The sequence below is a fragment of the Lathyrus oleraceus genome, chromosome 1 (genome assembly GCF_024323335.1).
Source record: "Lathyrus oleraceus cultivar Zhongwan6 chromosome 1, CAAS_Psat_ZW6_1.0, whole genome shotgun sequence".
NCBI classification, from domain to species: Eukaryota; Viridiplantae; Streptophyta; class Magnoliopsida; order Fabales; family Fabaceae; genus Lathyrus; species Lathyrus oleraceus.
In genome coordinates, this window is record NC_066579.1 from 336,605,432 (window position 1) to 336,617,673 (window position 12,242).

Sequence of the window (12,242 nt, forward strand, 5' to 3'; positions counted from 1 at the left end):
GGATCGATATCTTTTAAAACTACGCGATTAGACTGTGCACTTGCAGTTAGTACCCCGATAGACTCATAAAGTCGCGATCAAGTTTTTGGCACCGTTGCCGGGGACTTTTATTTAGTCGATATCGTAACTCTTCTGTTACGCTGTAGAGACTAAGGCAATTATTTTTATTTTTTTCCTTCTTTTTCGTTGATTTGTATGCCACACACTCGCTTACAAGGCGAACCGTACTACTTACGAATCAACGACGTTGAATGATATCTCTAATTATTACGACGAATTCGGGAGTATCGTGCTAGAAACAATCTTCCTCCAATCGAAATTCCTGATCTCAAAAATCTTCTTCCTTCGACGATACCAGCGATGGCCGAACCAGCTCGTGCTCTTCGAGATTACGCTGCTCCATCGCAAGATGAGCCGCATTCGAGTATTGCTCCACCCGCAATCGAAGCGAACAACTTCGAACTTAAACCTTCGCTGTTGCAGGCAGTGCAACAGAATCAATTTTCTGGAAATCCTACCGAGGATCCAAACCTTCATTTATCCGTAATTGTCCAATACGCTGACACTGTTAAAGCTAATGGTGTCACTTCAGAGGCAATTCGACTTCGTCTCTTTCCTTTCTCGTTAAGAGATAAAGCTAGAAGATGGCTTCAGTCTCTTCCTTCCAACTCAGTCACCACATGGAATGAGTTGAAGAAAGTCTTTCTTGCCCGATATTTTCCCCCAAGCAAAACAGCTATGTTGAGAGCCCAGATAAATGGATTTAAGCAAAAAGACAACGAGTCTCTTTTCGAAGCATGGGAAAGATACAAGGACATGATGAGACTTTGCCCACACCATGGTTTAGAGGACTGGTTAGTAATTCATACCTTCTACAATGGTCTCTTGTATAACACAAGGTTAACAATAGACGCCGCCGCCGGTGGTGCGCTTATGGATAAACCTTACACCGACGCTTATCAACTTATCGAGAGCATGGCCCAAAATCATTTTCAGTGGGGAAGCGATCGAACAATGGTAGAAAAACCTCAAACAAAAGGGGGCATGTACGAGATAAGTAGCCTTGATCATGTTAATGCAAAAGTGGATGCTCTTGCCCAGAAAATTGAAAGTTTAAATGTATCACCTCCAGCCACCATGGTTGTCGTAACTCAAAATTGCAAAGTTTGTGGAATTCAAGGTCACACTCCTACAGATTGTCAACTCCTAACGGGAATCCAAGCAGAGCAGGTGAACTATGCTCAAGGAAATCCTTACTCGCATACCTATAACTCAAACTGGAAGAACCATCCTAATTTTTCATATAAAAGTAATAATGCTTTATACGCACCAGGTCAAGCTCCCAGTCAAGCTCCAGCTATACCTCCTAGATATCAAAAGCCGACCCCATCTACACCTAACAATAACGTTCCTAGGAAATCCAACTTGGAAATCATGATGGAGAACTTCATAGCTTCTCAACAGCAAACCAATAAAGAGTTCTTAAACCAGAATGTACACACTAGCGAACAGATTAAACAACTAGCAAGTAAAGTAGATGCCCTGGCTACCCATAACAAAATGCTGGAAACACAAATCTCGCAAGTAGCTCAACAACAAGCGCCTACTGCTGCCCCAACTAGTACATTTCCTGGACAGCCCCAACCTAATCCGAAAGGCCACGCTCATGCAATTATATTACGAAGTGGTACAGAGGTAGAAGGACCTTCTGACCCAAGGATTGAGAACCAAAACTCTAAAAAGTCAACTGAGGAAGAAGTTAAACCTAAGGAAAAAGAAGAGGGTAATAAGGAAACCGTAGAAAACAAAGAACCTTATGTACCTCCGCCGCCTTACAAACCACCTATCCCTTATCCTCAAAGGCTAATTAAAACCAAAGACGCGGGCCAATTTAAAAAATTTGTTGACCTACTGAAACAATTAAACGTCACAATTCCTTTTACAGAAGCTATTACACAGATGCCCTCATATGCTAAGTTCTTAAAAGAAATTTTATCTAATAAAAGGAAACTTGAAGATAGCGAAACCGTTACACTCACTGCTGAGTGTAGCGCAATAATCTAGAATATGCCTCCTAAACTTAAAGATCCTGGTAGTTTTTCTATACCCTGTCACATAGGAAAATTTGTCATAGACAAAGCTCTATGCGATTTAGGAGCCGGTATCAGTGTTATGCCCTTGTCCATATGCAAGAAACTTGAAATGGGAGAATTAAGACCAACTAAAATGTCTGTGCAATTAGCAGATCGTTCTGTTAGATATCCCGTAGGAATTCTTGAAAATGTTCCCGTGCGCATAGGTCAATTATACATCCCCACCGATTTTATAATTATGGACATAAGAGAAGATGAAGTTACCTCCATTATATTGGGAAGACCCTTCTTAGCAACCGTCGGTGCTATCATAGACGTAAAATGAGGATGACTCACTTTCGAAGTAGGAGAAGAGAAAATTGAGTTCATTCTTTCCAAATTTTTGAAAGCACCTGCAATAGAAGACACATGTTACTTCATGGATATCATCGATGAATGCATAAAAGAAACAGAATTAGAAAATGACGATTTGTCCGACTATCGTGTAGAAGACAGACTGAACCAATGTTTAGCAATAAGATCAGATCCTACGCAATGCCTTAAGAAACCAACCCTCGACCTGAAAACACTTCCCAAAAATCTGAGATATGAATTTCTAGACTTAGAACTTGAACGACCAGTGATAGTCAATGCAGACCTAGGAAAACTTGAAACCGAAAAACTCCTACATATCTTAAGAAAATATCCAACCGCACTAGGATACAACATCACCGATCTTAAAGGGATAAGTCCTTCTATTTGTATGCACCGCATCATGCTAGAAGAAGACTGTAAAACTTCTAGGGAACATCAGAGGAGACTAAACCCGATCATGAGTGAGGTAGTGAAGAAGGAAGTAACGAAGCTATTAGAGGCAGGTATCATATATCCTATATCCGATAGCAAACGGGTTAGTCCTGTACACGTAGTACCAAAGAAAGGAGGTATAACAGTGATCGAAAATGAAAAAGGAGAAACTATAACCAAACGAATTGAATCGGGATGGAGAATGTGCATTGACTACAGAAAGTTAAACAAAGCAACCCGAAAAGATCATTTTCCTTTATCATTCATAGACCAGATGTTAGAGCGACTAGCCAAGAATTCTCATTTCTTCTATCTAGACGGTTACTCAGGTTTCTTCCAAATACCAATTCATCCTGATGACCAAGAAAAGACAACGTTCACATGTCCTTTTGGTACCTTCGCTTATCGACGAATGCCGTTTGGCTTGTGCAATGCTCCTGCAACCTTCCAAAGGTGCATGATGGCAATATTCACCGATTTTCTCGAAAGCATCATGGAAGTCTTTATGGATGACTTTTCCGTATGCGGGCAAAGTTTCGAAGAATGTCTTGAAAACCTAGAAAGAGTTCTAGAACGATGTGTAAAAGTAAACCTAGTACTTAATTGGGAAAAATGTCACTTTATGGTACAAGAAGGAATTGTTTTAGGACACATCATATCGAATAGAGGAATTGAAGTAGACAAAGCCAAAATAGAAGTAATCGAAAACCTTCAACCTCCGAAAACTGTGAGAAAAATACGAAGCTTCTTAGGACATGCCGGTTTTTACCGACGATTCATTAAAGATTTCTCTAAAATAACTAAACCTTTAACCGGATTATTAATGAAAGATGTTGACTTCATCTTCGACAATAAATGTTTAGAAGCATTTCAAACACTTAAAAAAGCATTGATCTCCGCGCCCATAATGCAGACCCGGGATTGGAATGAACCCTTCGAAATAATGTGTGACGCAAGTGACTACGTCGTAGGCGCTGTTTTAGGACAACGAAAGGATAAAAAACTTCACGTCATATATTATGCGAGTAGAACTCTAGATGAGGCGCAAATGAATTACGCCACGACCGAGAAAGAACTTTTAGCAGTAGTATTTGCACTAGATAAATTTCGTTCCTACTTGGTCGGAGCTAAAATAATCGTTTACACTGATCACGCTGCTATTAAGTACCTCTTAACAAAAAAGGACGCTAAACCTAGACTCCTAAGGTGGATCTTGTTGCTACAAGAATTTGATTTGGAAATCAAAGATAAAAAAGGAACCGAAAACGTAGTAGCAGATCACCTCTCTAGACTTGAAAACCTGGAACCGGAAAGAACATCAATCAACGATGATTTCTCGTACGATAAACTTATAGCTAATTTGGAAGAAAATAGAGCTGATGAATAGGTAGAGACCACCTTGGCTGTATGCGTTACACCATGGTACGCTGATTTTGTCAATTATTTAGCCGCCGGAGTGGTTCCACTTGATTTATCCTACCAACAAAAGAAACGATTCTTCCATGACATAAAACATTATTACTGGGACGACCCTTTACTTTTCAAAAGAGGCTCCGATGGTATTTTCCGTCGTTGTATACCTGAAGAAGAGGTAGAAAGTATAATCCAACATTGTCATTCCGCTCCTTACGGTGGACACGCAAGTACATCCAAAACCTGCTCTAAAATCCTACAAGCCGATCTTTATTGGCCAAACATATGGAAGGATGTACATACCGCTGTCAAGAAATGCGATAGGTGTCAACGCACAGGAAACATATCTAGACGTGACGAAATGCCACAAAAAGGCATTTTGGAAGTAGAAATTTTCGATGTGTGGGGAATAGATTTCATGGGACCTTTTCCACCTTCTTTTGGTAACAAATACATACTCGTAGCGGTTGACTACGTATCAAAATGGATTGAGGCTATAGCTTCTCCAACAAACGACACACGAGTAGTAATTAAACTCTTTAAGAATATAATCTTTCCAAGATTTGGTGTCCCAAGAATAGTCGTCAGTGACGATGGATCTCATTTCATATCTAAGATACTCGAAAAATTATTATTTAAGTATGGTGTAAAACATCGAATAGCAACACCGTACCATCCTCAAACTAGTGGACAAGTGGAAGTGTCTAACAGAGAAATTAAACAGATATTGGAAAAAACAGTCGCTACATCGAGGAAAGACTGGTCATCAAAATTACCCGAAGCTTTATGGGCATATCGAACCGCTTACAAAACTCCCATATGAACAACCCCATTTAAGCTTATTTATGGAAAATCGTGTCACCTCCCGGTGGAGTTAGAACATAAGGCCTATTGGGCTATTAAAAGTTTAAATTTAAACTATAAGGCCGCCGGTGAAAAACGAATTCTAGATATAAACGAATTAGAGGAACTTAGGCAAGATGCATACGAAAATGCCAGAATCTACAAGGAAAGAACGAAAAAATGGCATGATAAACGTATATCAAGAAAAACTTTCAAACAAGGCGATGTAGTCCTATTGTTTAACTCTAGACTTAACTTATTCCCAGGAAAACTACGCTCTAGGTGGTCAGGCCCTTTCCAAGTCACTAATGTCTTTCCTAGTGGAGCTGTAGAAATTAAAGGAGAATCTATTGAATCATTTATCGTAAACGGGCAGCGTCTAAAACATTATCATTGTGCTGAAAACAATGAAGACTCACAAGTCCTGCACTTAGACGTATTGTCTCCAAAATTAATAGATTAACATTTAATAGTTTTATGTCGAGCTTACGACATTAAACAAAGCGCTTCGTGGGAGACAACCCACAAATTTTTATTTTTTTTCTTTGATTATTCTTTTTGATTTTATTCAGTTTTCATTCTTCATTTTCTTTATTTTATTAAATTTTTCTTCTTTTCTTCTTTCGGCATCTGGCCAAATCCTGACTAAATTCTTGTTTTTCTTTTCTTTAGTTAACACTAACCTGATGGGACATATTGATCGCATGGGTATCAAATTCCGAGGGAGAGCTCAGAGATAAAAATTTGAAGAACTTGCTGAGAGAGAGATGCACCCAAATTTTTATACTGATGATTGTGCAATGACCGTTCTTGGGCTAAGAGATAGTGTCATATGTCTGCTGAGTCAAATAGGGTGGGAAACCACCCCTATTCGGAGACAATTTGTTACTTACCGGAGGCTAACTCTAGAATTCCTTAGCTCCCTGATTTATTTACCGAACCATGGAAAAGGAATAAACTGAGGTTTCATTCAATTCAGGATGTTCAATATAGAGTATCAGTATAACATTCAAGAATTTACTAACCTCTTAGGGTTCCCTACTTCTTTTGACACATTCACCATGAGCCAAGAAGACCTCTTTGAATATCGAGAGCTTGAGCATTTTTGGGGAAGTTTGACGGGAAACGACGACCCTAAGGAACATGAGTTTCTTTCTGGAAACATACATAACCCAGCGTTCCGTTATTTCCACAAAATCCTAGCACACACTCTTTTTGGGAAAAGATCAAACATCACCACAGTATCACGTGATGAACTTTTCATAATATTTTGTGCTTCCCAGAACCGTCCAGTGAATGGTGCCACTTATATGTTGGCGAGTTTTGACCTCCTTATTCAAGATGACCGTGCACCGATTCAAATAGGAGGATTGATAACTATGATTGCTAATGCCATTGGATTGCGCCAACCCATGCTTGATTTGAACCCTTTTTGTGGTATTCAGCCTATGAATATACTTTTCCTTTTCAACACTATGTTTATAGGAAACCTTGGACCTGAAGAGTTTGAACTATTAATTAACAACCAAGCTTTTTACCTATTCACCATGCCTAGCCCGATGACTAGTGTCCATAACCGAAATAATTGGCTTTACAACCTAGATGGAATACCTTCTCCTGTTAGATCTGTTGAAACCATCCAAGATTATGAGATTCTTGACAACCAGATTCCTTATGCTGAGTCTGACCCGCAGACACCAACTGGTTACCATGATGCTGCCTCTCCACCTCATCCCGTCCCATCCGCAGAATCGGCAATACCTGATCTTAGACATCATATGCCCGGAATTGATTATAATACCGCCATTCAAGCCTTGATGTCAGAACAAGATGCCATTAGAGAAGAGTTAACTAAGATGGGACATGAATTTATGGAATACATGAGTAGAATGACAAATCAATCCCACGAGTTGCTACACCGTGTCAATTCTTTTGCCCCTCCGACGAGAGATTCTACAAGTGGCTAGAAGAATTGGAGTTAGTTAGTTTTAGTCTTAGGAAATTTATAGTTTCGTTTGACATTATTTTTATCTTAGTATTTACTTTTCGCATGTTTTATTTTATCTTCAAATATTATATTATGTTTATTTTTATGAAGTTACTGACATTATTGGTTAAATTAAATTTTATTTTGATTTATGCACTATCTAAAATTACCAATAATGATATTTACTGTATGCTACTACTTACATGGCTTATTAGAGAAAAATATATATATTCTATGGTGTAGTAAAGTAGAAACTCAAAATGAAATAATAAAATGAAATAATAATAAAACAAAACTTGTCACATATTTTAGCCAATGCATGCTGCCTCCATGCTGTCACGACCGTTGCATAACTCAGAAGCGTGACGATCGTTACACATGTTGTCATGGTCGCCACGCAGCCCACGACGCCCGTAACACATTATGTGACGAGCGTGACAGCGTGTTTCCTCGTAAATATTGTTGACCGTTATGGTCATGACCGTTACTCCCTTCATCTCCCCATTCAACTCACCTCTTTAGTCCATTCCACTCACATTCATCCCCATTAATTTTCTTCTCAACCACTCCTCTTCCCAATTTCAAAACTCTTCCTATAAATACCTACAATACATTTCTTCCTACACCACATCATTCCACCAAACCATTCTATACAAATATATTTCATCCTTTTTTCCTTCTTTCTACCTACCAATCAATATGGTGGAGAACCAACATCAAGAAGTGCAATTCGGAAATATTATTTTCCGATCTGAAGATAGTAAATATCAACGGGAGCAGTTCGTTCGGTTCCAACAACGCGGTGTCATATCTACCAGGCACCCAGATTTAAATTGCTTACAAGAATTAGGATTACTTCAAGGTGTGGACTGGCTGCTTAGGCTATCGGATTTAACTTTTCTTTGCACACAAAATCACCCAACATACCCATCACTCACCTTGGAGTTTTTAAGCTCTTATTCATACTCCACTCCAATCGGCGAGGACGAGTACTTAACCGGTACCGCAAAATTCCGTTTGTTCAACACTGAGTACTCACTATCTCAGGACCAGTCGAGTGTCATGCTACATTTTCCCGTAGGAGACCACGTCCACCCAAGAATCCCTCCAAACTCAGAGTGGAACACGAACGCATTCGACCTTTTTGGAAAAATATCCGGTGTGGAAACCACCAATTGGGACGCCTTACTTGCTTCGCACATACACAACCCCACTATCCGGTATTTTATCCGTATTTTGCAAAGTACCATCTTTGGAAGAGCCAACAACAGCAAAGTCAACACGAAAGAATTATTCTTCCTACACTGCATCTTTTCAGCCGATACAAAGGTAAACGCCGCCTCTTTCTTACTTCACCATATCCGTACCCTTTGTGCTCGAGGCAGTCAACCTTTTGTGATTGGAGGATTAATAACCACCATTGCACTCGGTTTAAATCTGGGGGACCGACTTCAGAATTTGCAATCTTTGTCACCCCTATTTATGGATATAAGCTATTGTCGCTCCAGCCGCTTAATCAAAAATAGGGTAGGAGGGAAGTATTATCTTATGGTGAATAACCACGAAGTCCCAAGCGTCGTTATGCCCAACATTGTGCTCACCGATGTAACTAACCCCAACAGATTCATCTACCATTTGAATGCTCCCGAACCTACCGAGCCTACACAAGCAAACCCGCCCCCAGACGAGTTTGATGAAATGGAGCAAGGTGATCAAGGTCCTGAACAACATTCGGTCCCACATAATCCTTCTGATAATGTGGCTGGTCCATCCTCCCGACGTCGAAGAAGAAGAAGGCCCGCAACAAATGATGACATCATGGATGCTATTGAACATCAAGCCCAACGGCTTGATGCCATGCATGCGCAGAATAACGAAGTAATGGAACTGATACGCCAGATGCAACAAAAAGAAGAAAAGAGGAATGCAATAACCGACCAGAGGTTCACTGACTTGCTTAACAGGCTTGATGACTTGGAAGTACGTGAACGATCACCAAGTCCGAGAACAAGAAGACGCATGCAGAATTGAGTTTGAGTACCATTTTTATTTATTTTTCCTTTCTTTTCGCTTTTCTTGAAACATTGGGGACAATGTTTCATTTAAGTGTAGGGGGGAAAACTTTATTTCAGTTATGTTTATTTCCCTTTCAATATTTCCCTTTCAAGTATGTTATTTCCCTTTCATTAATAAAAAAATAAAAATTATTTTAAGTCAAGTCCCTAGTGTGAAATTTTTTATTATCTATTCCCCTCAATTTTCTTGAGCCATAACAAAATTTAACACACTCAATAAGTATAAAGGTTGCCTATTTTATGAAACTTGAGTGAAATTAAGACAAAATTATTACCGCCCCAACACTCTAAAAACCTCAGCATGTTAGATCAGTCTAAGTACCTATTATACCAATTCCTTGAACTTTTAGTTCTATCGTAACCCCGAGTAGTTTATACAAGAAGTCGGCACCATCTTAATAGCAAACTACGTGGAGGGCCGATGAATACAAGTGAATGATTCCCAAAATAACATATTAAAAATCAGGAAATGCACTAATTAAGTTAGGTAATCCTTACCCGATCATTTAATCTTAAGGTTGCGGACCCTACAAAAACATTGTATGAACGATCCATTGCGAGTTGGTTCAGCGGTTTCTGGTGCTGAACTTGGTAGGGCGAACTACGGTCCGATCCCCCGCAATTTGCAATAGACTAAATAAAGAAGTTATCCAACGTATGTACCAGAACTTCTAACAAAAAGGGGATCAGAATCGCTAACCGGTTACTCCACTATGTGCGCGAAAAGATAAAGGGCTTAATGTGATTTCGCTAGAATGAAAACGGGTGAAATAGGAGTAAAGGAACTAGGCTAGCTATAATAGCATGACTCGAACTGGTTTGCATAAGGTGGGGTTATCTGGTGTGTGACGGTAGTTTTTGATGTTAAGATTAAACTCAGGTTATTTCTAAACGAGATTTACTTGCAACCTATTACGAATTGATGTATGTTTGGAAATTTCATCTGGCTAATATTTTAAATCGATTTCCACATTGTATCTTGCTTGAGGACAAGCAAAAGTCTAAGTGTGGGGGAGTTTGATAACATGAAACTATATCACATTTTTAGACTTGATTTAATTAAATTATATCGTTATTTGATTCAATTTATTTTATATTATTCGATATTACTCGGTATTTTTCTTATTATTTATTTCAGGTATCATTAATTGAAGCATATGTGAAAAAGAAAGAAGAGGGGTGCAAAAGAGGAGTTTCTGGGAAAAGCAGCTCACCAAAGCCCAACCCAGAGAAAATGGCTGTGACGACCGCCACAAGCATGTGACGAGCGTCATGCCCCAAAACCTAGTGTTACGACCGTAACACATAGTGTGACGGGCGTCACACAGTTCAGCCTATATTTTAGGCTTGACGTGCGTAACAGAAGGAACGTTCTCCCCTAAATTTTCTCATGCACGCTTTGAACCACACGGAAGACCAGTTCAAGGAAACGGTTACTTTGAAGATGAATATAAATAGACCTCAAAGGATCCAATTCGTGCTCTCTCTTCTCCGTGCAATATTTTTCCTGCTTTCTAAATTTCCAGCATTCTAATTTCTAAGCATTTTATTTTCTTTTCTTTTCTAGTTGAATTTCCGAAGCATTCAATTTATTTTCTCACGATAGTTTCTACACCAGAAACTATTGTGTAATTTTTACTGGATCTAACCTTACGTTAGATCATAGTATTTTATTTCTTTGTTTTTACTTGCCTATCTGATCGCGAATTGTGAAGAACAAATCCAACCGACTTGTGGTGGAGTGTTCGAGCATCGAAGCTAGGAGTTGAAATCCAGAATTCTAGTATTTTTACAGGTTCATTAATTAATTGATTTATAGTTTTAATTTAAATATGCTTTGTTCCACTGTTTATATATATTGTTTGTTTGATATGGCCGTATTTATGCATGATTATTGTTTATGCGTGTTTAGCATGTCCGGCTAAGTAATTTAGATATCGGTATGTAAAGTAAGCGGAATAAAGGAATCAAAACTGAGTTGGTTTAAATTTTTTTCAAAATATAGTCACTCTTTTTTTGGTCTCAATTTACAAAGTTAATACCAAGGTTTTTGTACGAGAGTAAAAGACATAAAGAAGTTAAAATCAATAGAACGACGGTTTGAGCTTTTAACTGGACAGTGTAAATTGAACATTAACTTTAAATCAGGGCGAAAGCAATTTTTAAGGTTAATTGAATTCTAATCATTTTCAAAAATTATTTTTAAAAGTTAAATGTGAGGACGAGAGTTAAGCATTTAAGTTTAATTATATAGTCTAAGTCAACAGAGCGAGAGTTTGAGACGAGGGCGTTTAAACGGTTAGTATTTTCTCAAAAAGAGCTTCTATAGATTCTAATATTTTCAAAAAGTGATTTTAGATTTGACGAAATAGTGAGAGCGTACGTTAAAATATAAAGTCGTATTCTAATTCAACAGAGCGAGAGTTTGAGGAAAAGACTTTTAATTAATAGTGTCTACTGAAAAGACTTATTTTAAAACTAAGGAAAAGACCAACGAAGATTTGATTCCCTAATTACGACGAACTACATACCGATATCCATGTTATTTGATATTTAATCTAGATCTAAATTTAGTTTTATTTTTTCCCCTAATCATCAAAGTATCATCCGCCTTAGCTTTACGCAGTAACCCTAGAAAAACGGTATATCGATTCATTAAGTCCCTGTGGGATCGATATCTTTTAAAACTACGCGATTAGACTGTGCACTTGCAGTTAGTACCCCGATAGACTCATAAAGTCGCGATCACATTCAGGCCAGTTTTCCGATGTTCAGATCGAAGAAGTTTCTGACGTTCAGGTTGATGCAACTTGTGGCATTCATGCCAGTTTTCCGGTATTCAGACCTAGGTGGCACTCAGGCCAGTTTCCCGGTGTTCAGACCGACGTTTGAAAATCTAGTATCTTCCGATGCTCAGATCGAAGTCATTTCCAGTATTCAGATTGGTGAGCGGCATTCAGGCCATGGTTATTTATGTGTTACCATTTGTTTTGGTATTCAGGCTAACATTCTTTTTTCGGTGTTCAGACCGACTCTCACCGTACT

General features: G+C 38.7%; 1 non-coding gene across 1 annotated transcript; it reads right to left on the minus strand.

Moving 5' to 3' along the window:
* Positions 1 to 738: 738 nt before the first annotated feature.
* LOC127116268 (small nucleolar RNA R71) lies at positions 739 to 845 on the minus strand. Its single transcript, XR_007801228.1, has one exon. It is a non-coding gene; the product is annotated as a small nucleolar RNA R71 (small nucleolar RNA).
* Positions 846 to 12,242: the final 11,397 nt, after the last annotated feature.